Source organism: Pseudophryne corroboree, chromosome 4 (genome assembly GCF_028390025.1).
Source record: "Pseudophryne corroboree isolate aPseCor3 chromosome 4, aPseCor3.hap2, whole genome shotgun sequence".
In the NCBI taxonomy this organism is placed as follows: domain Eukaryota; kingdom Metazoa; phylum Chordata; class Amphibia; order Anura; family Myobatrachidae; genus Pseudophryne; species Pseudophryne corroboree.
The window spans coordinates 55,839,078-55,862,836 of record NC_086447.1 but is presented as its reverse complement, the minus strand read 5'-3'; the positions used below and the strand labels follow the sequence as shown (position 1 = coordinate 55,862,836).

General features: G+C 47.9%; 1 protein-coding gene across 4 annotated transcripts in view; it reads right to left on the bottom strand.

Annotated features, from left to right (window-relative positions):
• The window catches only part of EFR3B (EFR3 homolog B), a 305,942-nt gene that overhangs the window by 91,107 nt on the left and 191,076 nt on the right, over positions 1-23,759 (bottom strand). The window lies entirely within an intron of this gene.

Genomic DNA, 23,759 nt, shown 5'->3' with positions numbered 1-23,759 from the left:
CTGATATATTCATTGTATAAGAACTTCGCACCTGCACAAACCAGGCTGCAATGCAAGGGGTGCAAATATATTTAGATTTGGCAAGTGGGGCTCAAAACGAAGTGGCTGTAGCTGTGTGTAGGGTTTGTGAGTCTGCGAGAGGAAACCTGTGCCACCTATGGATTTGACAGTATAAATATCCTTAGCAATTCCTTCACAACATTCCCCAAATTTTGGGTCCTCTGGAGTCTTGGTGGTCCAGACCCCCTATTTTCCACTTATGCCCCCTTTTTTATTATTCAATTATTTGTAAGCCCCAAAACCAGTAAACATGAGACTGAGTTGTGTGTTTACGACAAGTGTATAACTGTTACAGACAAGTTCACATCTCGGCAGTCGGCAATGACATCTGGAATTATCCCGTTTTCTGTCACACACAATAAAGAAGGAGACCCGACTCCTCTCCTCCTGTCACATCACAACTCACAAGTGTTTTGACGGATCGGCTTCCGCAGTCATACAGGGAGATGATGTGATAATTACCCAGATGTGTCAGGATCTCACAACATCCGCACTGTTCCGCCTGTGTGGTGCTTTTGTGTCGGCCCGTCACACACACAATTGCCCCTCCATGGGAGCGCGAAGCGGCTTATTGTTAGGCTGGATGATACAATGTCACACACAGAGGAAGATACAAAGAAGAGGTATTAGGTAAAAGCCACGCTCAGTGCTGCCCCCTGCTGAGATTCTGGCATCCTGCGTGTACTGTGTATAATACAGGGAAACATTACCTCCTTACAGAGGACCCAGCATCAAGTGCCCAGGAAACCTATAGCCAGCCCCTTACAAAACACAACTGACAATCACATCTGTATATTTAGAAATGCTTATATTGCTTAGTATATAGCAACGCTTGAGAATAGTGAAAGGTACAGAACATACTGCACATCGGGGGTAATTCCAAGTTGATCGCAACAGGAAATTTTTTAGCAGTTGGGCAAAACCATGTGCACTGCAGGGGGGGGGGGCAGATATAACATGTGCAGAGAGAGTTAGATTTGGGTGGGTTATTTTGTTTCTGTGCAGGGTAAATACTGGCTGCTTTATTTTTACACTGCAATTTAGATGTCAGTTTGAACACACCCCACCCAAATCTATCTCTCTCTGCACATGTTATATCTGCCCCCCCCTGCAGTGCACATGGTTTTGCCCAACTGCTAACAAAGTTCCTGCTGCGATCAACTCAGAATTACCCCCTTTATCTATCCCTTTAACAGGATTAAGTGAGCCAGGGCAGTCAGACTTAATCCCCTGCTGTATTGTTCTCTCTGTATTGTATTGCGGCTGAGAACAATAGATGAAAGGCTTATGCTAATACACCTTGGTGCACCTAGGTGCAGCAGAGAAGCCAAGATGACCGTGGCTCCATCTGTAGCATGTAAATTTGTTGAGCCATAAGGTGATTACATGGGACCTCAGAGGAGTTTACATGTCAGACACAACAGAGTGCGCAGTACAGGGCTAAAGCCATTTTCCTCCAGTGTGCTGTCGCCCCGTTTGTTTCCCCGTTTCTGTAACTGGTTAGATACACTGCGCCAATTCTATATGCAACAGTGTCGCAGGGAAAGGGTAAATGATTCCCAATGGTGGAAATGTATCAAACCTAAAGAGTGGCGAAGTGGGTAAATGCAGGTAGCCATTAATCAGCTTCTACCTGTCATTTTAGGGAATGTAATAGATAAATGCTAGCTAGTAGGGGCGATGGTCTGATGGGTCGGGACAGACATACACTGACCATGCACTGTGGCACACGTAGACAGGGACTGGCCCCGCCTCCTGGGTGCCCTGCCCAGCCGCCCAACAGAGACACGGGGGCGTGCTGCAAGGTCACGGATCATGCCCCCCTTTTTTGTGAGTGCGCGTGGTCACATAAATGCCAGGACTCAAATACAGGTCCAGTCTGTCCCTTCTAGTAGCTCACTGGTTGCTAGGGGCAACTACTCCACTTCTACGCTCTGTAGAAAGTTATGTATGTACGGTTGCTGGATCATGGAACTTCGCACGCATAAAATTCTATTTGCAATTATGTGCTGACCTGAGCATCAAAGCTGCACCAATTATTATTACTGTTTATATAAATAGTATTACACAGAACCTTACAGAGAATATGTGTCACACCAACTGACAGAATACCTGGGATGCGGTGCTCAGCACTACTTCCAGTGGGTGCAAGTTACACAAACTGGGTGCACTTTGGAGCAAGTAAATCAATGTAACCACTTAACTGGCGATTTTTGTAGCAAAAAAGGCGATCGGAAATAGTTTTTTTATTTAAAAAGTTTAAAAAGTATTTTTAATAAAATATATAAATATTTTATTTAAAAAAAACATATATATACCTAGGATATATACCCCACGTGTCCATAGGTCCCCATTCATTGAAAATTACTTCCCACCTCCCCATCAGAAATAGCCCCCCTGGTGGCAAAATATCCCCAGTTTTACCTACCCCCACCCCTCTAGTGGTGATAGATCCCAGTGTCAATGGGCCCTCCACTGTTTATTGCCCCATGTGTCGCTTTTATTATATAATCCCCCTTCCCAGCAAGTAAAATCTATTTTTGGGGCCTCTCCCACCCCCCTCCCCCATGTTAAGTGATCACTCTGCATTACCCCACCCACCCCTGGTATAGCCCCGCCCCCTCACCTTATTTGTTGAGACAGCACAGCAGAGCGTGGAGCAGGTGGGGCTAATCATAGATGTGCTAGGAGGGGAAATCCCAGCACTTTTAGTTCTGGAGCATTTGCCCCGGTATGCCGATTGCAAGGCATTCTGTGGTGTGATTTTCGGGAGTGATGTTGGAGGTCAGAGACCGCTGCGTCACTCCCAGATGGCCGCTGAAACAGGAGGTAGTGCTAACCCAATGAGAGCTCCTAGCCACGCCCAGCGTTAGGAAATGGGTCACAGAGTCACAGATCTGGGCAAATATATAAGAGATTCTATTATGGCAAACAAAAATGTTAAAGTCCATCCACTCGCTACAGCAAAGATGTAAGTGGGCACATCTGCAGCTCCAAACTTTACATAGCTCCAAACTTTACATCGCTCCAAACTTTACACAGCTCCAAACTTACATAGCTACAAACTTTACATAGCTACAAACTTTACAACGCTACAAACTTTACATAGCTTCAAACTTTACATCGCTCCAAACTTTACACAGCTCCAAACTTACATAGCTACAAACTTTACATAGCTACAAACTTTACACAGCTCCAAACTTACATAGCTACAAACTTTACATAGCTACAAACTTTACAACGCTACAAACTTTACATAGCTACAAACTTACATAGCTACAAACTTACATAGCTACAAACTTTACAACGCTACAAACTTATAGCTACAAACTTTACAACGCTACAAACTTACATCGCTACAAACTTTACATTGCTACAAACTTTACATAGCTACAAACTTACATAGCTACAAACTTACATAGCTACAAACTTTACATTGCTACAAACTTTACATCGCTCCAAACTTTACACAGCTCCAAACTTACATAGCTACAAACTTTACATAGCTTCAAACTTTACATAGCTCCAAACTTTACATCGCTCCAAACTTTACACAGCTCCAAACTTACATAGCTACAAACTTTACATAGCTACAAACTTTACACAGCTCCAAACTTACATAGCTACAAACTTTACATAGCTACAAACTTTACACAGCTCCAAACTTACATAGCTACAAACTTTACATAGCTACAAACTTTACATAGCTCCAAACTTTACATCGCTCCAAACTTTACACAGCTCCAAACTTACATAGCTACAAACTTTACATAGCTACAAACTTTACAACACTACAAACTTTACACAGCTACAAACTTACATAGCTACAAACTTACATAGCTACAAACTTTACAACGCTACAAACTTATAGCTACAAACTTTACAACGCTACAAACTTACATCGCTACAAACTTTACATTGCTACAAACTTTACATAGCTACAAACTTTACATTGCTACAAACTTTACATAGCTACAAACTTTACATACTGTAGCTACAAACTTTACATCGCTACAAGCTTTACAACGCTACAAACTTACATACTATAGCTACAAACTTACATAGCTACAAACTTTACATCGCTACAAGCTTTACAACGCTACAAACTTACATAGCTACAGACTTTACATCGCTACAAACTTTACATAGCTACAAACTTTAAATCGCTACAAACTTACATAGCTACAAACTTTAAATCGCTACAAACTTTACATCGCTACAAACTTTAGACCAAGTTGAACGGACTTTCTTGCAACATTGATACATTACAGCATAGGTCTTCAACCTGTGGCCCTCCAGCTGCTGCGGAACTACACATCCCAGCATGCCCTGCCTCAGTTTTACCATGCCTTAATAGCAAAACTGTGGCAGGGCATGGTGGGATGTGTAGTTCCGCAGCAGCTGGAGGGCCACAGGTTGAAGACCCATGCATTACAGATAGACATTTGCTGGGTCATACACATGGTAGATCTATCTCTTCTTTGAACTGTTCACACAGGTTACCTGATAAATCTCCCCCGATGTTGATCCGTGTTGCGGAGCTGAGACAGGTGTGGGAGGATCTAAAGGGGGTGGGAGGAGGCAGAAATTGCATACCCAATCAGCAGTCCAATACTTCAAACACTGCGGGAGGGTAGGCAACTGTGTACTCACTGAATGGGCCATGCATGATACTGTGGTCATCAGAATGGGCTCTGCATTTTGCAATTAGCTGCATTTTTATAAAAAATTGCTATATACCTCCAAAACCAACACTTGCTGCCTCCTGCAAACTCAAACGCTGGCCTCCTGGCTCACTGGGCTCCTTAGCTGCCACAGCCCCACTTAGAATGGTTCCACAGGCAGCCTCCACAGCTGGGCCCCTACACACCCATTCCCGGGAACCAATTACAAAAAGTCATAGCATGTGCGTCTCTCCACATGCTTCCAGATAGTGAATGGCTGTCAGCTCTCTGATTGGTGGTTAGTCCGGGGCAAGTCTTATCATGTCCCAATTTTGCATGCCAAAATGTTGAGAGGTATGATGAGATATCTGAAATCCAATTCATACAGAGACCAGTGAGCACATACCACGGGAAGTGTGACCGGGCTCTCAAAAAAATATTCTGTGCTGCTCTAAACTCCTCTATTTCAAAATTGCCTTGTGTATACTGTAAGACCATTTCCAACCACTGGCTTCAGGAGAGAATTGTGCTTTATGGAAGAAAGTGTACAAAGTGAAGTAAACCATTTATTTTGTTGTTGCAGTTCACACCTGTACTCAGTAGATGGCGCCATCAGTCTCCTTTTATCAGGAACAGCAGGGTGGAAGTGTCAGGGCGTAAAGCTGCAGCACCAAGATTTCTAGGACAAATACATGATGTGCTTCTTACAGCCTAATATGCCTAGATACAAAACATACAGATTCATCTCCATCGCAGTTGCTGAGCTATCTGTAAGCAGCACAGGGATACTTCCTAGCCCCGCGTCAGCCATTCCAGCGCTGCTCGCGGAACTTAGACTACGGTTAGGTCCATCAGATAAAGAAAAAAGAGCCTCTTATTGATGATCAGCGCACAGCAAAAAGCCGTGGTCATGTGTCACGGGAGAAAATCTGGTCCAATGTGTGAATGGCTTACAGGCGGTTATTAATTACCAAGTGCCGAAGTACAAGTCTTTAATAATAATAATTTTATTTCTATAGCGCTATTTCTCCAATAGGACTCAAGGCGCTTAACAGATACATAGCATAATATAGTACAGAAAATAATGAAGTACGGAACAGCTTTTCATAAAATACAGAAGAAGCATGGAGACACTAAAGGGACAATTATGGAAATGCTTGAGAAAACAGAAAAGTCTTGAGTCTACTTTTGAAGGATTCTATAGTTGGGGCCTCTCGCACTGTGCGGGGAAGTGAGTCCTTAGAGTCGGAGCCCCATGACTAAAAGCTCGACCCCCAGATGAATTACGGTAGATTCTAGGTACTGCTAAAAGTCCTTCATCTATAGATCGCAGTAATCGAGTGGGGCAGTATGGGGTCAGAAGCTGTTTCAGGTACCTTGGGCCCTGGTCATGTAATGCTTTGAAACTCAGTAAGCCAATCTTGAAGATGATTCACCATCTTACAGGCAGCCAGTGACGGGAGTAGAGGAGGGGTGTTATGTGGCTAGAACGGGGCTGGTTGGGTAACAGCCTGGCAGCTGTGTTTTGCACCACCTGTAAGCGGTGCAATTCTTTTGCTGGTAGACCAAGGTAGAGGGCATTACAGTAGTCTAAACGAGATGATACAAATGCATGTATGACTTTTGGCAGATCATCTGAGGGAATTAAGTGCTTGATTCTGGCTATGTTCCTCAGGTGAAGGAATGAGGATTTGATTGTGGCTGATATCTGATGTTTAAGTGTCAAGCCACCATCCAGGACAACGCCAAGATTCCGCACACGATCACTGGTCTGTAATTCTGAATCCCCGAGTGTAAGTCCAGTTGGTTGGCTATGCTGCAGTCTTGTCCTTTGATGTTGCGGTCGTATCATAAGGACCTCTGTTTTATCCGGGTTCAGTTGCAGCCAACTGGCGCTCATCCACTCCTGTAGTTCAGCTAGACAGCCATTTAGGGTTGCTATTGGGTTATCAGTGCCCGGAGCAAAGGACAAGTACAGTTGTGTATCATCTGCATAGCAGTGGTAGACCAGGCCATGGCGCCTGATTATTTCACCCAGCGGGAGCATGTATACTGCAAAAAGCATGGGGGATAGTATAGAACCTTGTGGGACACCACATGGCAATGGCACTGATGGTGATGGGTATACTCCAGACGATACTCTCTGTGACCTGCCTGTGAGGAATGATTTGAACCAGCTTAGGACTGTGCCATCCAGTCCACAGAAATGTTTCAGTCGCTCAATCAGAAGCCCATGGTCCACGGTATCAAATGCTGCCGAGAGATCCAGAAGGATTAATATTGAACAGTCACCTCTGTCTCTTGCCATCAGAAGATCATTTAACACACACACCAGGGCTGTTTCAGGGCTATGTCTTCTCCTGAATCCTGATTGGAATGGATCATAAATATCATGGGTTGTCAGGCTTGTTTCCAGTTGATTCGCAACCACTTTCTCAATAACCTTTCCTAGAAAATAAAGGTTTGATACCGGTCTGTAGTTGGTCATGCATTCGGGATCTAAATTAGGTTTTTTAAGAAGCGGTCTAACAATTGCCTCCTTTAGGGGTCCAGGAAAAATGCCTGTCTGCAAAGAGCATTGAGCAATTTTTTGCAAAGACAGGACCAATTATATCCATACAACCTATTAGAAGCTTGGTTGAGGCCGGGTCCAGATCACATGTGGTGGGACGCAAAATCCGAGCAATTTCAGCAATGTCCTTTACATCCACTGGGTTAAAGCTGGTCGATGAAGGCAGGTGGCTTATATTGGCGGGCTTTGTAGTTTGACACTCCTTTGATGGCACTGTGGAGATTCCAGCCTGAATGGTGGATATTTTATCTGCAAAGAAGTTTGCAAACTCGTTGCATCTTGCCTGGGAGAGGGTTTCGCCAGTCTGCAGGCATGCTGGCTTGCAAAGCATCTCCACTGTGCGGAAAAGTTGAGCTTTCATTGTACATTATCTCTCTCCAAGGCTTTAGTACATCTGCCCCACAAAGTGATGACGCAGACGGCTCAGGGAAAGGATGGCGGGAGCTGGGGCAGCACATAGGTTGATATTGCGCCAATGTGTTTCGCACTCCATCTAGAGTACATCATGGAGAACGCCCCTCCCCGCTCTCACAGGCCCCTCCCCAAACTAGCAGTGCAGAGGTGGAGGAATCTGTGGAGGCGCCATGGTAAACGGCCAGCATCCAAACACTTTACAGCCTCTTTTTCGTGGGATCCGGCTGTCGTTATTACATGTGGCACATCTGTTATGCTTGGCTTCTTGCTTCACTTGGGGGCAATGGGGCAGCTATATATACAATTGTCTGATGAAGTGCCATTGTACCAATCTGTGATTCTGTGTACATATCCTGCCTCTGTGTGATCTATATTACCACTTAGCACCCAAACCATGAACAGGTAACAATGGAACCAAGGGCAATAATGCACCGATTCCCACAATAAGGAAACTACTGCAAGCTTCTCTCCGATCTTCCCGGAACGGCCTCTCCAATCTCTCCGTAACACTGCGGATAGTCTGATCCTTCTATCATGCCAATCCTTCCACTGGCCCCTATTCCCCTACAGGACACAGCTACAACTTCTTCCCCTCACCTACACAGCCCTCTCTCCTCCCCTCCTGCGTCTCCAGCCGCATTCCCCTCCACGCCCTCTCCAGCCCTCTCTCAGGCAGCGACCGCCGCCTTACCACTTGACCGTTTACCACCTCTCACTTCCAAGGCTTCTCTCATACGGCCCCTAGCCTGTGGAACTTTATCCCTCATACTATAGACCCTCTTCCGGCATTCACTGCTTCAGGCGCTACCTAGCGCGCCAGGATTACTAAATATATCCCTAATGAATGTGGGGAGCCTTCAACATGATTAGCGTAGTGGTCAGCATTACCGCCTCACAGCGCCGAGGTCGTGAATTTGGGACCCGATTCAGACCCGATCACTGTTGTGCGAATTTGCACGGGGGCCGATTATCGAATGACTGCACATGCGTATGCACCGCAATGCGCAGGCGCGTCGCCAAACAGCAACACGATGGTGTGAAAATTTTGATTGCCAGGCGTTCGCAAAGTGATTGACAGGAAGCGGACGTTTGGGGGTGGTAAATGACCGTTTTCTGGAAAAACGCAGGCGTGCCCAAGCGTTTTCAGAGCGGGTGTATGACGTCAGCTCCGGCCTGATCAGCCTGTTTGTATCGCACTGGAGGAGTACGTTCTGGGCTACGCACACACTGCACAGACTGGTAAAATCATTCCATGGTGAGTAAGTTGCGAATGGATTTGCAGATGTCCGCTGTCTGGCGGAATTTTCGCACGGCGTACGCATGCATTCACACACTTGCACGGGGCGGGTTTTCACTCTTCCCGGGCGGCGACTATCTGATCGCAGACCTCTGCAAATTTGCAGCACAGCGATGAGATCTGAATTAGGCCCTTAATTCCTGCCCAAGATGATATAGGTGTAGAGTTTATATGTTCTCTCCATGTTAGCTGGAGTTTCCTCTTCGTGCTGCAGTTTCCTCCCACAATTCCCTGTACAGCGCTGCAGAATATGCATGCGCTACATAACCAACGGTCAACAGTGTCCTTCATTGCAGAAAGTTAATGTCGGGGAGTGACGCCTGGAGGAGACGCATCATTAGAAATTCTCAAAATACAATAATAAAAGGACAATATTCTTCTGCAAAGCATCAAAGCCTTCGTTCAGCACAACATACCGCTGTATGAAAATAAAATATAACTTGATAACAGTTCCTGCCACAGGGATATTAATGCAGGAGAGGTTCTGTTTGCTATTCTTCCTGCGTTCCTGCCCTTTCTGGTGCTGGGAGGCGATTTACATTACAATAAGGGGGAATGTGGGAACTGCAGAAGGAGAACACTACGAGAGGCCGCGGTCAGCGCTCTGTGTTAGCGCTCTCTCACATAACGGTAATCCAGCTTTCCCTGCACTACTGGTAATGAGCTGCAGTGGTGCCGCTGCTCTCTCAGTGTACGAGCCACCCTCTTACCCCTGGCATTGCAGCTCCAGTGACTCATCTATTCTAACCCAGAGAGCTGTGCCAGTTTAGCGTCTCAGCTGGCTGCATACCAGGCACAGATCCAAACCAGCCTTCCTTCTGGCAATGAGCACAAACTGATGGTTGTGTCTTGTGGCTGGTAGGCATCCAGCGTACGTACTGTAACTGCAAGGCATGGAGATCAGGCCCTTGCAGAATACAGGGGCAGATGTATTAACCTGGAGAAGGCATAAGGAAGTGATAAACCAGTGATATGTGCAAGGTGATAAAGGCACCAGCCAATCAGATCCTAACTGTTAATTTACATATTGGAGCTGATTGGCTGGTGCCTTTATCACCTTGCACTTATCACTGGTTTATCACTTCCTTATGCCTTCTCCAGGTTAATACATCTGCCCCACAGAGAGCTGCGGAATAATGTCATTGTGTATATACGGTTACTGCGCGGCCTGCACTCTGGTGATAGGGTGCCGGAGGATGTGAGGCGCTGAGCGCACATAATCGCGGCAGTAAATTAAGGTTTTTGTGGGCTCCATGCAAAGGCCGGATTCTGCCATTTGTCTTTAATCCAGCGCTCGCCTCAGAGACGTCGCGTCGGAAGATTCATCAATACAATGAGGTGCGGCGTAGTAGGGGGGGAGGGGGGGAGAGAGCAGGACACTGGCTACTGAGGCGGAACATGTTGCACCCAGAGGTGGTATTAGCGTCATTTATCTCTTGCAGTAAGGATTGGCTGGGAAATAAGGGATTTAGGGGCCTATGGCACTAAATCAAGGTTGATTGCAAAACACAGTTTTCCTCTAATGGACAAAACCATGCTGCAGTGCAGGTGGGGCAGATGTAACATGTGCAGAGAGAGTTAGATTTGGGTGGGGGGTGTTCAATCTGAAATCTAAATTGCGGGGTAAAAATAAAGCAGCCAGTATTTACCCTGCACAGAAACAATATAACCCACCCAAATCTAATGGGCCCCATACGCTAAAGCGACATATCCGACCGCCATGTCGCAGGCGATCACCCCGGCAGCTTCCCGTGCGGCAGGATCGCCCAAGATACATCGTATGCTGTCCTGCGGGGTCCGACATGATCGCTAGTGCAGCACGGTCAATCTGGAGGATCCGATCCGATGCTCACGGGAACGCGCATCGGATCGGAACGAAAACACCGCCAAAATGCCCGATTTCACCCGATGTATCGGCCTGAATGCCCGGAACTGGATGAAATCGGGCATTATCGTTCTAGTGTATGGGGCCCTTAACTCTCTCTGCACGTTACATCTGCCCCACCTGCAGAGCACATGGTTTTGCCCATTACAATAAAACGTTGGTTTGCAATCGTCCTTGAATTAGGCCCAATGTATTAAATATATCAGCAATGACGAGATTATTAACATGGAAGACTTTTTTTTTTTTTTTAACCCAATATATCTCCTCTATGTACTAAAGATAACTCGCAGGGACAGTGATCTTTTGTAGAAAGAGGGGATATGTCTGCTTAAAAACAAAAAGTCTGCCGCGATACGGACTGCTAATAACCGCGGCATCGCTGCGGGTAATCTGGCACTGAGAATGCGCACAGTGTCAGTTCCCGGATCCGGGCGGAGGCTGCAGAAGGGGGATTGTAAGATCCCTCTCCTGCAGGAATGCCTCCATAGGTGTAAAGCAGATTACGCCATCTGAGGATGGCATAAACCAAAGGGACCAACCTCCCAAATACACTGACAATAATGGAGGCTGCGATCTGCCATAGTAGTAAGAGCTTATTTGGAGATTTCTGAAATATCTCCTGCATTTGGCTGTTAGTACATAGGCCCTCATTTCGAGTTGATCGCTCGCTAGCAGTTTTTAGCAGCCGTGCAAACGCTATGCCGCCTCCCACTGGGAGTGTATCTTAGCTTAGCAGAGGTGCAAATGAAAGAATCGCAGAGCGGCTACAAAGTTTTTTTGTGCAGTTTTAGAGTAGCTTCAGACCTACTCAGCGCTTGCGATCACTTCAGACTGTTCAGTTCCTGTTTTGACGTCACGTACACGCCCTGCGTTCGCCCAGTTACGCCTGCGTTTTTCCGAACACTCCCTGAAAACGGTCAGTTGACACCCAGAAACGCCCTCTTCCTGTCAATCACTCTGCGGCCAGCAGTGCGACTGAAAAGCTTCGCTAGAGCCTGTGTGAAACTGCATCGGCCGTTGTGAAAGAACGTCGCGCGTGCACATTGCGCCACATGCGCCTAAAAGCTGCGCTGCGACCGAAAACAGCAAGCGAACAACTCGGAATGACCCCCATAGCATAGTGGGTAGTCGCAAAATGATGCGGAAACTGCTATTTCTACATAATTGTATGAACAAAAAAATATCCTTGATAAATAGGCTGCTGGATATACTGTGTTCCTATAATGCAGTGTATAATGCAGTACGGTGCTGTGTACTCAGACAGTGATTTTTCAGCACATAACACATTTAAAAAAAAGTACAATTATGCTAAAACTAGATGCTGTCTATGGCACAGGTCCTGCCCTCTGAAACTCCCAGCTTATTGTGAGACCGCCCCATGAATTCAAAGTGTGTGTGGGGGGGGGGCGCGCAGAATCCATCCCCGCACTGCCTGCCCAGCCCCACATTGTCTGTTTATGTCTGGCCCCGCACATACCAGGTGGCAGACATATAGAGCAGGTATGCACAATATACACGATCTGGAAGTTCTGACTACACATAATAACACTCGTCATCTAGGTCAACATTTCACACATTATAACTGTCTTGTATGTTGATACATTTTGTCTAATTCAGGTGTTACTGTTTTACTAAAAGGGACACTAACGTCAATATTCTCTTTTCTTCATTTGTGTGCAGGGAAGTACATGTACATAGGAGTACACTATCTATACTGTAATAAATAGGAGTACACTGTCTGTACTGTAATAAATAGGAGTACACTGTCTGTACTGTAGTAAATAGGAGTATACTGTCTGTACTGTAATAAATAGGAGTACACTGTCTGTACTGTAATAAATAGGAGTACACTGTCTGTACTGTAGTAAATAGGAGTACACTGTCTGTACTGTAATAAATAGGAGTACACTGTCTGTACTGTAATAAATAGGAGTACACTGTCTGTACTGTAGTAAATAGGAGTATACTGTCTGTACTGTAATAAATAAGAATTTACTTACCGATAATTCTATTTCTCATAGTCCGTAGTGGATGCTGGGAACTCCGTAAGGACCATGGGGGATAGCGGCTCCGCAGGAGACTGGGCACAAAAGTAAAAGCTTTTAGGTCACCTGGTGTGCACTGGCTCCTCCCCCTATGACCCTCCTCCAAGCCTCAGTTAGGATACTGTGCCCGAACGAGCGTACATAATAAGGAAGGATCTTGAATCCCGGGTAAGACTCATACCAGCCACACCAATCACACCGTACAACTTGTGATCTGAACCCAGTTAACAGTATGATAAACGTAGGAGCCTCTGAAAAGATGGCTCACAACAATAAACAACCCGATTTTTGTAACAATAACTATATACAAGTATTGCAGACAATCCGCACTTGGGATGGGCGCCCAGCATCCACTACGGACTATGAGAAATAGAATTATCGGTAAGTAAATTCTTATTTTCTCTGACGTCCTAGTGGATGCTGGGAACTCCGTAAGGACCATGGGGATTATACCAAAGCTCCCAAACGGGCGGGAGAGTGCGGATGACTCTGCAGCACCGAATGAGAGAACTCCAGGTCCTCCTCAGCCAGGGTATCGAATTTGTAAAATTTAGCAAACGTGTTTGCCCCTGACCAAGTAGCTGCTCGGCAAAGTTGTAAAGCCGAGACCCCTCGGGCAGCTGCCCAAGATGAGCCCACTTTCCTTGTGGAATGGGCTTTTACAGATTTTGGCTGTGGCAGGCCTGCCACAGAATGTGCAAGCTGAATTGTACTACAAATCCAACGAGCAATCGTCTGCTTAGAAGCAGGAGCACCCAGCTTGTTGGGTGCATACAGGATAAACAGCGAGTCAGATTTTCTGACTCCAGCCGTCCTGGAAACATATTTTCAGGGCCCTGACTACGTCCAGCAACTTGGAGTCCTCCAAGTCCCTAGTAGCCGCAGGTACCACAATAGGCTGGTTCATGTGAAACGCTGAAACCACCTTAGGGAGAAATTGAGGGCGAGTCCTCAGTTCTGCCCTGTCTGAATGAAAAATTAGGTAAGGGCTTTTATATGATAAAGCCGCCAATTCAGAGACACGCCTGGCTGAAGCCAGGGCTAACAGCATGACCACTTTCCATGTGAGATATTTCAATTCCACAGTGGTGAGTGGTTCAAACCAATGTGATTTTAGGAGACTCAACACTACATTGAGATCCCAAGGTGCCACTGGAGGCACAAAAGGAGGCTGTATATGCAGTACCCCTTTGACAAACGTCTGAACTTCAGGCACTGAAGCCAGTTCTTTTTGGAAGAAGATTGACAGGGCCGAAATTTGAACCTTAATGGACCCTAATTTTAGGCCCATAGATAGTCCTGTTTGCAGGAAATGCAGGAAACGACCCAGTTGAAATTCCTCTGTAGGGGCCTTCTTGGCCTCACACCACGCAACATATTTCCGCCAAATGCGGTGATAATGTTTTGCGGTTACATCCTTTCTGGCCTTGACCAGGGTAGGGATGACTTCATCTGGAATGCCTTTTTCCTTCAGGATCCGGCGTTCAACCTCCATGCCGTCAAACGCAGCCGCGGTAAGTCTTGGAACAGACAAGGTCCCTGCTGGAGCAGGTCCTTTCTGAGAGGTAGAGGCCACGGGTCCTCCGTGAGCATCTCTTGAAGTTCCGGGTACCAAGTCCTTCTTGGCCAATCCGGAGCCACGAGTATAGTTCTTACTCCTCTCCTTCTTATGATTCTCAGTACTTTGGGTATGAGAGGCAGAGGAGGGAACACATACACTGACTGGTACACCCACGGTGTTACCAGAGCGTCCACCGCTATTGCCTGAGGGTCCCTTGACCTGGCGCAATATCTGTCTAGTTTCTTGTTGAGACGAGACGCCATCATGTCCACCTTTGGTTTTTCCCAACGGTTTACAATCACGTGGAAGACTTCTGGGTGAAGTCCCCACTCCCCCGGGTGGAGGTCGTGTCCGGAATGAACACCGCTGACAGTGCTGTCACATGATTTTCCGCCCAGCGAAGAATTCTTGCAGCTTCTGCCATTGCCCTCCTGCTTCTTGTGCCGCCCTGTCTGTTTACGTGGGCGACTGCCGTGATGTTGTCCGATTGGATCAAAACCGACTGACCCTGAAGCAGAGGCCTTGCTTGACTTAGGGCATTGTAAATTGCCCTTAGTTCCAGGATATTTATGTGAAGAGATGTTTCCATGCTTGACCACAAGCCCTGGAAGTTTCTTCCCTGTGTGACTGCTCCCCAGCCTCTCAGGCTGGCATCCGTGGTCACCAGAATCCAGTCCTGAATGCCGAATCTGCGGCCCTCTAGAAGATGAGCACTCTGCAACCACCACAGGAGAGACACCCTTGTCCTTGGAGATAGGGTTATCCGCTGATGCATCTGAAGATGCGATCCGGACCATTTGTCCAGCAGATCCCACTGAAACGTTCTTGCATGGAATCTTCCGAATGGAATCGCTTCGTAAGAAGCCACCATCTTTCCCAGGACCCTTGTGCATTGATGCACTGACACTTGTCCTGGTTTCAGGAGGTTCCTGACTAGCTCGGATAACTCCCTGGCCTTCTCCTCTGGGAGAAACACCTTTTTCTGGACTGTGTCCAGAATCATCCCTAGGAACAGTAGACGTGTTGTTGGAATCAGCTGCGATTTTGGAATATTTAGAATCCACCCGTGCTGACGTAGCACCACCTGAGAGAGTGCTACTCCGACCTCTAACTGTTCCCTGGACCTTGCCCTTATCAGGAGATCGTCCAAGTAAGGGATAATTAAGACGCCCTTTCTTCGAAGAAGAATCATCATTTCGGCCATTACCTTGGTAAAGACCCGTGGTGCCGTGGACAACCCAAACGGCAGCGTCTGAAACTGATAATGACAGTTCTGTACCACAAACCTGAGGTACCCTTGGTGAGAAGGGTAGATTGGGACATGGAGATAAGCATCTTTGATGTCCAGAGACACCATATAGTCCCCTTCTTCCAGGTTCGCCATCACTGCTCTGAGTGATTCCATCTTGAATTTGAACCTATTTATGTAAGTGTTCAATGATTTCAGATTTAAAATCGGTCTCACCGAGCCGTCCGGCTTCGGTACCACAAACAGCGTGGAATAATACCCCTTTCCCTGTTGTAGGAGGGGTACCTTGATTATCACCTGCTGGGAATACAGCTTGTGAATAGCTTCCAATACTGCCTCCCTGTCGGAGGGAGACGTTGGTAGAGCAGACTTCAGGAACCGGCGAGGGGGAGACGTCTCGAATTCCAGTTTGTACCCCTGTGATACTACCTGCAGGATCCAGGGGTCCACTTGCGAGTGAGCCCACTGCGCGTTGAAATTTTTGAGACGGGCCCCCACCGTGCCTGAGTCCGCTTGTAAAGCCCCAGCGTCATGCTGAAGACTTGGCAGAAGCGGGGGAGGGCTTCTGATCCTGGGAAGAGGCTGCTTGCTGCAGTCTTTTTCCCCTTCCTCTGCCCCGGGGCAGAAATGAGTGGCCTTTTGCCCGCTTGCCCTTATGGGGACGAAAGGACTGAGTTTGAAAAGACGGTGTCTTTTTCTGCTGAGAGGTGACCTGGGGTAAAAAGGTGGATTTCCCAGTCGTCGCTCCCTTTTATACGGCAAAACTTCCATATGCCGTTTTGAATCCGCATCACCTGACCACTGTCGTGTCCATAAACTTCTTCTGGCAGAAATGGACAACGCACTTACTCTTGATGCCAGGGTGCAAATATCCCTCTGTGCATCTCGCATATATAGTAATGCATCCTTTAAATGCTCTATAGTCAATAATATACTGTCCCTATCCAGGGTATCAATATTTTCAGTCAGTCAGGGAATCCGACCAAGCCACTCCAGCGCTGCACATCAAGGCTGAGGCGATTGCTGGTCGCAGTATAATACCAGTATGTGTGTATATACCTTTTAGGATATTTTCCAGCTTTCTATCAGCTGGTTCCTTGAGGGCGGCCGTATCAGGAGACGGTAACGCCACTTGTTTTGATAAGCGTGTGAGCGCCTTATCTACCCTAGGGGGTGTTTCCCAACGCGCCCTAACCTCTGGCGGGAAAGGGTATAATGCCAATAATTTATTAGAAATTAGCAGTTTTTTATCGGGGGAAACCCACGCTTTGTAACACACCTCATTTAATTCATCTGATTCAGGAAAAACTATGGGTAGTTTTTTCACACCCCACATAATACCCTTCTTTGTGGTACTTGTAGTATCAGAAATGTTCAAAGCCTCCTTCATTGCCGTGATCATGTAACGTGTGGCCCTACTGGACATTCAGTGCCAGATTAAGGTCCACATGGGCCTGGAGCTGAAAATCAGTAAAGGCCTAGTGTGTGACGCTGCAGGTATGATAAGCGCTGTGGTGGTATGACTAGTGATGTGTGGACGTGGTCTATATAGGGGGGTATGGCCTGTGTCACGGTTTCTCCATATTTCTATTAGTGTTCATCCTGCATACCTAGCCATTGCAGTAAATCAAATTAATAATGCAGAGATCATTACAATGACCACCATATAATACAGATAGCATTGCACTGGCAGCCATATAATACAGAGAGCACTGAAGTGAATGCCATATAATACAGAGTGCTTTACAGTGACTGCTAGATAATACAGAGAGCACAACAGTGACATTCATATTATACAGAGAGCATCAGTGGTCGTTGATAAAACAGAGAGCACCGTAGTGCCTGTCATGTTATATTCCAAGCATCCAATTGACCACCACACAATACAAAGAACATTGTAAACCAATATAAAATAGACAACTCCAACTACCACCATAAAATACAGAAGACATCACAGCCACACACCATGGCTTCTGGAAATAAAAAAATCATACAGCAAATAAGTATTTCTATGGTATCTATCTATAATCAGTAGTTATTGGAATTTATGGCACCGCTCAAGTGTGATGTATTTGAACAGGGATATCCTACCAAAAATAAAGGGCCGTGACTTTGTGGGGAAGGGCATGGCTACAGAATAGCACTAATTCACATTACACTGCACAATAGTGTCCATTATATACAGTATATTATTATTTTTTTAAACACATAATACTCCAAGTAGTTCAATATATACACATACTGCCCCCAGCAGTGCCATTTACACAATGCCCCCAGCAGTGCCAGTAACATAATGCCCCCAGTAATGCCAGTTGCACAATGCCCCCAGTAGTGCTAGATACACAGTGCCCCCAGTAGTGCCAGTTACACAGTGCCCCCAGTAGTGCCAGTTACACAGTGCTCCCAGTAGTGCCAGTTACACAATGCCCCCAGTAGTGCTAGATACACAATGCCCCCAGTACTGCCAGATACACAGTGCCCCCAGTAGTGCCACAATGCCCCCAGTAGTGCCAATTGCACAGTGCCCCCAGTAGTGCTAGATACACAATGCCCCCAGTACTGCCAGATACACAGTGCCCCCAGTAGTACTAGATACACAATGCCCCCAGTACTTCCAGATACACAGTGCCCCCAGTAGTGGCAGTTACACAGTGCCCCCAGTAGTGCCAGTTACACAATGCCCCCAGTAGTGCCAAATACACAATGCCCCTAGTATAGTGCTCACCTCCGCTGCTGCTGCTCCTGCAGCCTATTCCATTGTCTGGAGGGAAGGGAGGAGTGCGCAGCACCTGTCCCTCCTACCCCTCACTGTGTCAGTCTGTCACGTTTCCGGCAGCCATTTGAAATATGGCGCCGGCTTGTGAGCCAATCAAAGCTTGCGGGGCAGCAGCCAATCATAAGCCACCGCTGCTGTCCACGAGCTCTGATTGGCTGATGGCTGAGCTACATTTTAAATGTCCGAAAAAGTGTGAGCTACTGTATGCACACAGGAGAGATGCACCCTGTGCTCTCCTCCCTTCAGAAACGGGAAGTGGCGGCAGTAGCAGGGTAGGCCACAGACATCCTGGAACGCCATTCCTGATGATGCCATTTTAGAAAAGACCTTTAAGAATGGCGTTCTGGGGTTTTCCGGTCCAAAAATAGCCCTAGATAAAAACAAAACAGAGAGAGAGAGGAAGAGAGAAGGAGAGAGATGGGGAGGGAGGGATAGGAAATACACAGAGAGATGGAGAGGAGTGGAGAGGGATAGGGAATAGAGAGAGAGGGAATAGAGAGGGGGGAGGGATAGGGAATAGAGAGAGAGAGAGAGAGAGAGAGAGGGGAGAGGAGGGATAGAGAATAGAGAGAGAGGGGGGTGGGATAGGGAATAGAGAGAGAAAGCCAGAGGAAGGGGTAAGGGAATAGGAATAGTGAGAGAGTGAGAGGAGGGGGAGGGATAGGGAATAGAGAGAGCGAGTGAGAGGAGTGGGGAGGGATAGGGAATAGAGAGAGACAGCAAGAGGACAGATACGGAATAGAGAGAGACAGCAAGAGGAGGGATAGGGAATAGAGAGAGAGCGAGAGGTGGGGGAAGGGATAGGGAATAGAGAGAGCGAGTGAGAGGAGTGGGGAGGGATAGGGAATAGAGAGAGAGCGCAAGAGGAGGGGGAGGGATAGGGAATAGAGAGAGAGAGAAGGGGGGATAATAGAAACAGAGAATGAGAGAAGGGGGTGGGATACGGGAAAAGAGAGAGAGAGCGAGAGGAGGGGGGATAGGAAATAGAGAGTGCAGGAGGAGGGGGGAGAAATAGGGAACAGAGAGAGAGAGAGGGGGAGGGATAGGGAATAGAGAGAGGGGGGAGGTAAAGGGAATAGAGAGAGTGACATGGGGAGGGATAGGGAATAGAGAGAGGGGGGAGGTATAGGGAATAGAAAGAGTGAGAGGAGGGGGAGGGATAGGGAAAAGAGAGAGAGAGAGAGGAGGGGTGGGCAATAGAGAGAGCCAGTGCCGTAACTAGACATTTTGGCGCTGTGTGCAAGAAATGGCAGCGGCGCCCCCACTTTAGGTAAAATAGGGGCAGTGTGCGCCACAGGCGCACATAAAAAATATAGAGGCATGGCTACATGGAGAAGGGTTGTCGCCACAAAATAATACCAATTCATATTACAGTACATAGTAGTCTCCATTATTCAAATTACGCTGCACAGTAGCACCACTACACCAGGTAGAGCCCCTTTTTACACATTACAGCAGACAGCATCCCCTTTTTACATATTACGGCAGCCAGTCCCCCTTTTTACACATTACGGCAGACAGCGTCCCCTTTTTACACATTACGGCAGACAGCGTATCCCTTATTACACATTACGGCAGACAGCGTCCCCCTTATTACACATTACGGCAGACAGCGTCCCCTTTTTGCACATTACAGCAGACAGCGTCCCCTTATTACACATTACGACAGACAGCGTCCCATTTTTACACATTACGGCAGACAGCATACCCTTTTTTACACATTACGGCAGCCTCCCCCTTTTTACACATTACGGCAGACAGCGTCCCCTTTTTACACATTACGGCAGACAGCATACCCTTTTTTACACATTACGGCAGACAGCGTGCCCTTTTTTACACATTACGGCAGACAGCGTCCCCTTTTTACACATTATGGCCGGTGGAGCCCCCTTTTACTCATTACGGCAGGCAGAGCACCTTACAGCCCTCCTACCCTTAGGCTGTAATGTAGTGTACTTCAGTGTAGTGTACTGTAGTGTAGTGTACTTTAGTGTAGTGTAATGTAGTGTAGTGTATTGTGTGGGCAGCCACTTACATGATTTCTCCTTCTTCCTGTGGCTGTGCTGCTGCTGGCTCCTGACCCACCGCCCCTCTGTACACTGCACTGCAGGCCAAGATTGGGGGCGGGCCGCGGGAGCGCTGTACACGGGGGCCGATGGAGGAGGGCCCGTATAAGCACAGTACACAGGGGCCAAGAGAGGAGGCGGGCCGCGGGAGCGCAGTAGTCAGGGACGGACAGTGGGAGTATGCGCTCTAACTAGGTGTGCGCTGTGGGCAATGCCCCTTCTGCATACACATAGTTACGGCACTGGAGAGAGCAAGAGGAGGGGGGAGGAATAGGGCATAGAGAGAGAGAGAGAGGAGGGGGAGGGATAGGGACGAGAGAGATAGGGGGAGGGATAGGGAATAGAGAGATAGGGGGAGGGATAGGGAATAGAGAGGGGGGAGGGATAGGGAATAGAGAGGAGGGGGTGAGAGTCACTGGATGAAGTAGAACATAGAGGAATGGGCACAAAACACACAAACTGGAGTGGGGGGTGTAAGTGGTGGGATAAAGAAAAAGTGTAGGCTACTGTATGCACACTCACCTAGTCTGAGTGGGATCCGCAGTGGGTGAGGAAGCAGAGGTCTATTTTACAAAGTGGAGCCAGCACAGCAGAGCGAAGGTGTGACTAACTCCAGGGCTGCTGTCTTCTGGCAGCCTCATCACATCACTGCGGTTGTGGGACTAGTGAGCCTGCAGATACTCTCCCCTCTCCCCCCGCATCTTCTGCGGTCCTAGCTCTGTGCAGAAGGCGGGAGTTATAGCCAGAGGAGAGGGGGGTGGTAGAGTGTCTGCAATCTCTGCTGTTCGTGGCCATTCAGTGCAGCGAGGGAGGGGACGGCGATTCAGACGACTGGGGCGGAGCTCCGGTCGGCTGGGGGCGGAGCCTCGGGCAGCGGGGGGAGGAGCTTCAGGATGTTTTGTGGGCTTTCTGCTGCTGATCGCGCGGTGAGGAGGGGAGGTGGGAGCGGAGCAGACCGCACCGGTATGTGAGCTGGGCTGTTAGTGGCGAGTCTGTCTTCAGCCTCATGTGACAGGATTTGTTTTCACCTGTCAACTTTGGCTGCACATCACTGCAGGGGAGGCTGTGGGCCTATTTTCATGGGAGGGCCTGGAGCTGCAGCTCCACCCGCCCCATTGTTAATCCGGCCCTGTGGACATTACGTTTGTCTCGTCACCGTCGACACTGGAGTCAGTATCCGTGTCTGGGTCTGTGTCGACCATCTGAGGTAACGGGCGCTTTAGAGCCCCTGACGGTGTTTGAGACGCCTGGACAGGCACTAACTGATTTGCCGGCTGTCTCATGTCGTCAACAGTTTTTTGCAAAGTGCTGACACTGTCACGTAATTCCTTCCATACGACAATCCAGTCAGGTGTCGACTCCCTAGGGGGTGACATCACTATTACAGGCAATTGCTCCGCCTCCACATCATTTTCCTCCTCATACATGTCGACACAATCGTACCGACACACAGCACACACACAGGGAATGCTCTGATAGAGGACAGGACCCCACGAGCCATTTGGGGAGACAGAGGGAGAGTTTGCCAGCACACACCAGAGCGCTATATATATGCAGGGATAACCTTATATAAGTGTTTCTCCCTTCTATAGCTGCTGTATATGTATTTTCTGCCAATTAGTGCCCCCCCTCTCTTGTTTTACCCTGATTCTGTAGCAGGACTGCAGGGGAGAGTCAGGGAGCCTTCCTTCCAGCGGAACTGTGAGGGAAAATGGCGCTTGTGTGCTGAGGAGATAGGCTCCGCCCCCTTCACGGCGGCCTTTTCTCCCGCTTTTTTTAGGAAAACTGGCAGGGGTGAAATGCATCCATATAGCCCAGGAGCTATATGTGATGTATTTCTTTAGCCATATAAGGTTTTAAACATGTTTTATTGCGTCTCAGGGCGCTCCCCCCCAGCGCCCTGCACCCTCAGTGACCGGAGTGTGAAGTGTGCTGAGAGCAATGGCGCACAGCTGCAGTGCTGTGCGCTACCTTATTGAAGACAGGAACGTCTTCTGCCGCCGATTTTTCCGGACCTCTTCGCTCTTCTGGCTCTGTAAGGGGGCCGGCGGCGCGGCTCCGGGACCCATCCAGGCTGAACCTGTGATCGTCCCTCTGGAGCTAATGTCCAGTAGCCAAGAAGCCCAATCCACTCTGCAGTCAGGTGAGTTCGCTTCTTCTCCCCTTAGTCCCACGATGCAGTGAGCCTGTTGCCAGCAGGTCTCACTGAAAATAAAAAAACCTATTTAGAACTTTTACTCTAAGCAGCTCTGGAGAGCTACCTAGCATGCACCCTTCTCGGCCGGGCACAAAAATCTAACTGAGGCTTGGAGGAGGGTCATAGGGGGAGGAGCCAGTGCACACCAGGTGACCTAAAAGCTTTTACTTTTGTGCCCAGTCTCCTGCGGAGCCGCTATCCCCCATGGTCCTTACGGAGTTCCCAGCATCCACTAGGACGTCAGAGAAAATAAGATTTTACTTACCGATAAATCTATTTCTCGTAGTCCGTAGTGGATGCTGGGGACTCCGTCAGGACCATGGGGATTAGCGGCTCCGCAGGAGACAGGGCACAAAAATAAAGCTTTAGGATCAGGTGGTGTGCACTGGCTCCTCCCCCTATGACCCTCCTCCAAGCCTCAGTTAGGATACTGTGCCCGGACGAGCGTACACAATAAGGAAGGATTTTGAATCCCGGGTAAGACTCATACCAGCCACACCAATCACACCGTACAACTTGTGATCTGAACCCAGTTAACAGTATGACAACGTAGGAGCCTCTGAACAGACGGCTCACAACAATAATAACCCGATTTTTTTACCAATAACTATGTACAAGTATTGCAGACAATCCGCACTTGGGATGGGCGCCCAGCATCCACTACGGACTACGAGAAATAGATTTATCGGTAAGTAAAATCGTATTTTCTCTAACGTCCTAGTGGATGCTGGGGACTCCGTCAGGACCATGGGGATTATACCAAAGCTCCCAAACGGGCGGGAGAGTGCGGATGACTCTGCAGCACCGAATGAGAGAACTCCAGGTCCTCTTTAGCCAGGGTATTAAATTTGTAGAATTTTACAAACGTGTTCTCCCCCCGACCACGTAGCTGCTCGGCAGAGTTGTAATGCCGAGACCCCTCGGGCAGCCGCCCAGGATGAGCCCACCTTCCTTGTGGAATGGGCATTTACAT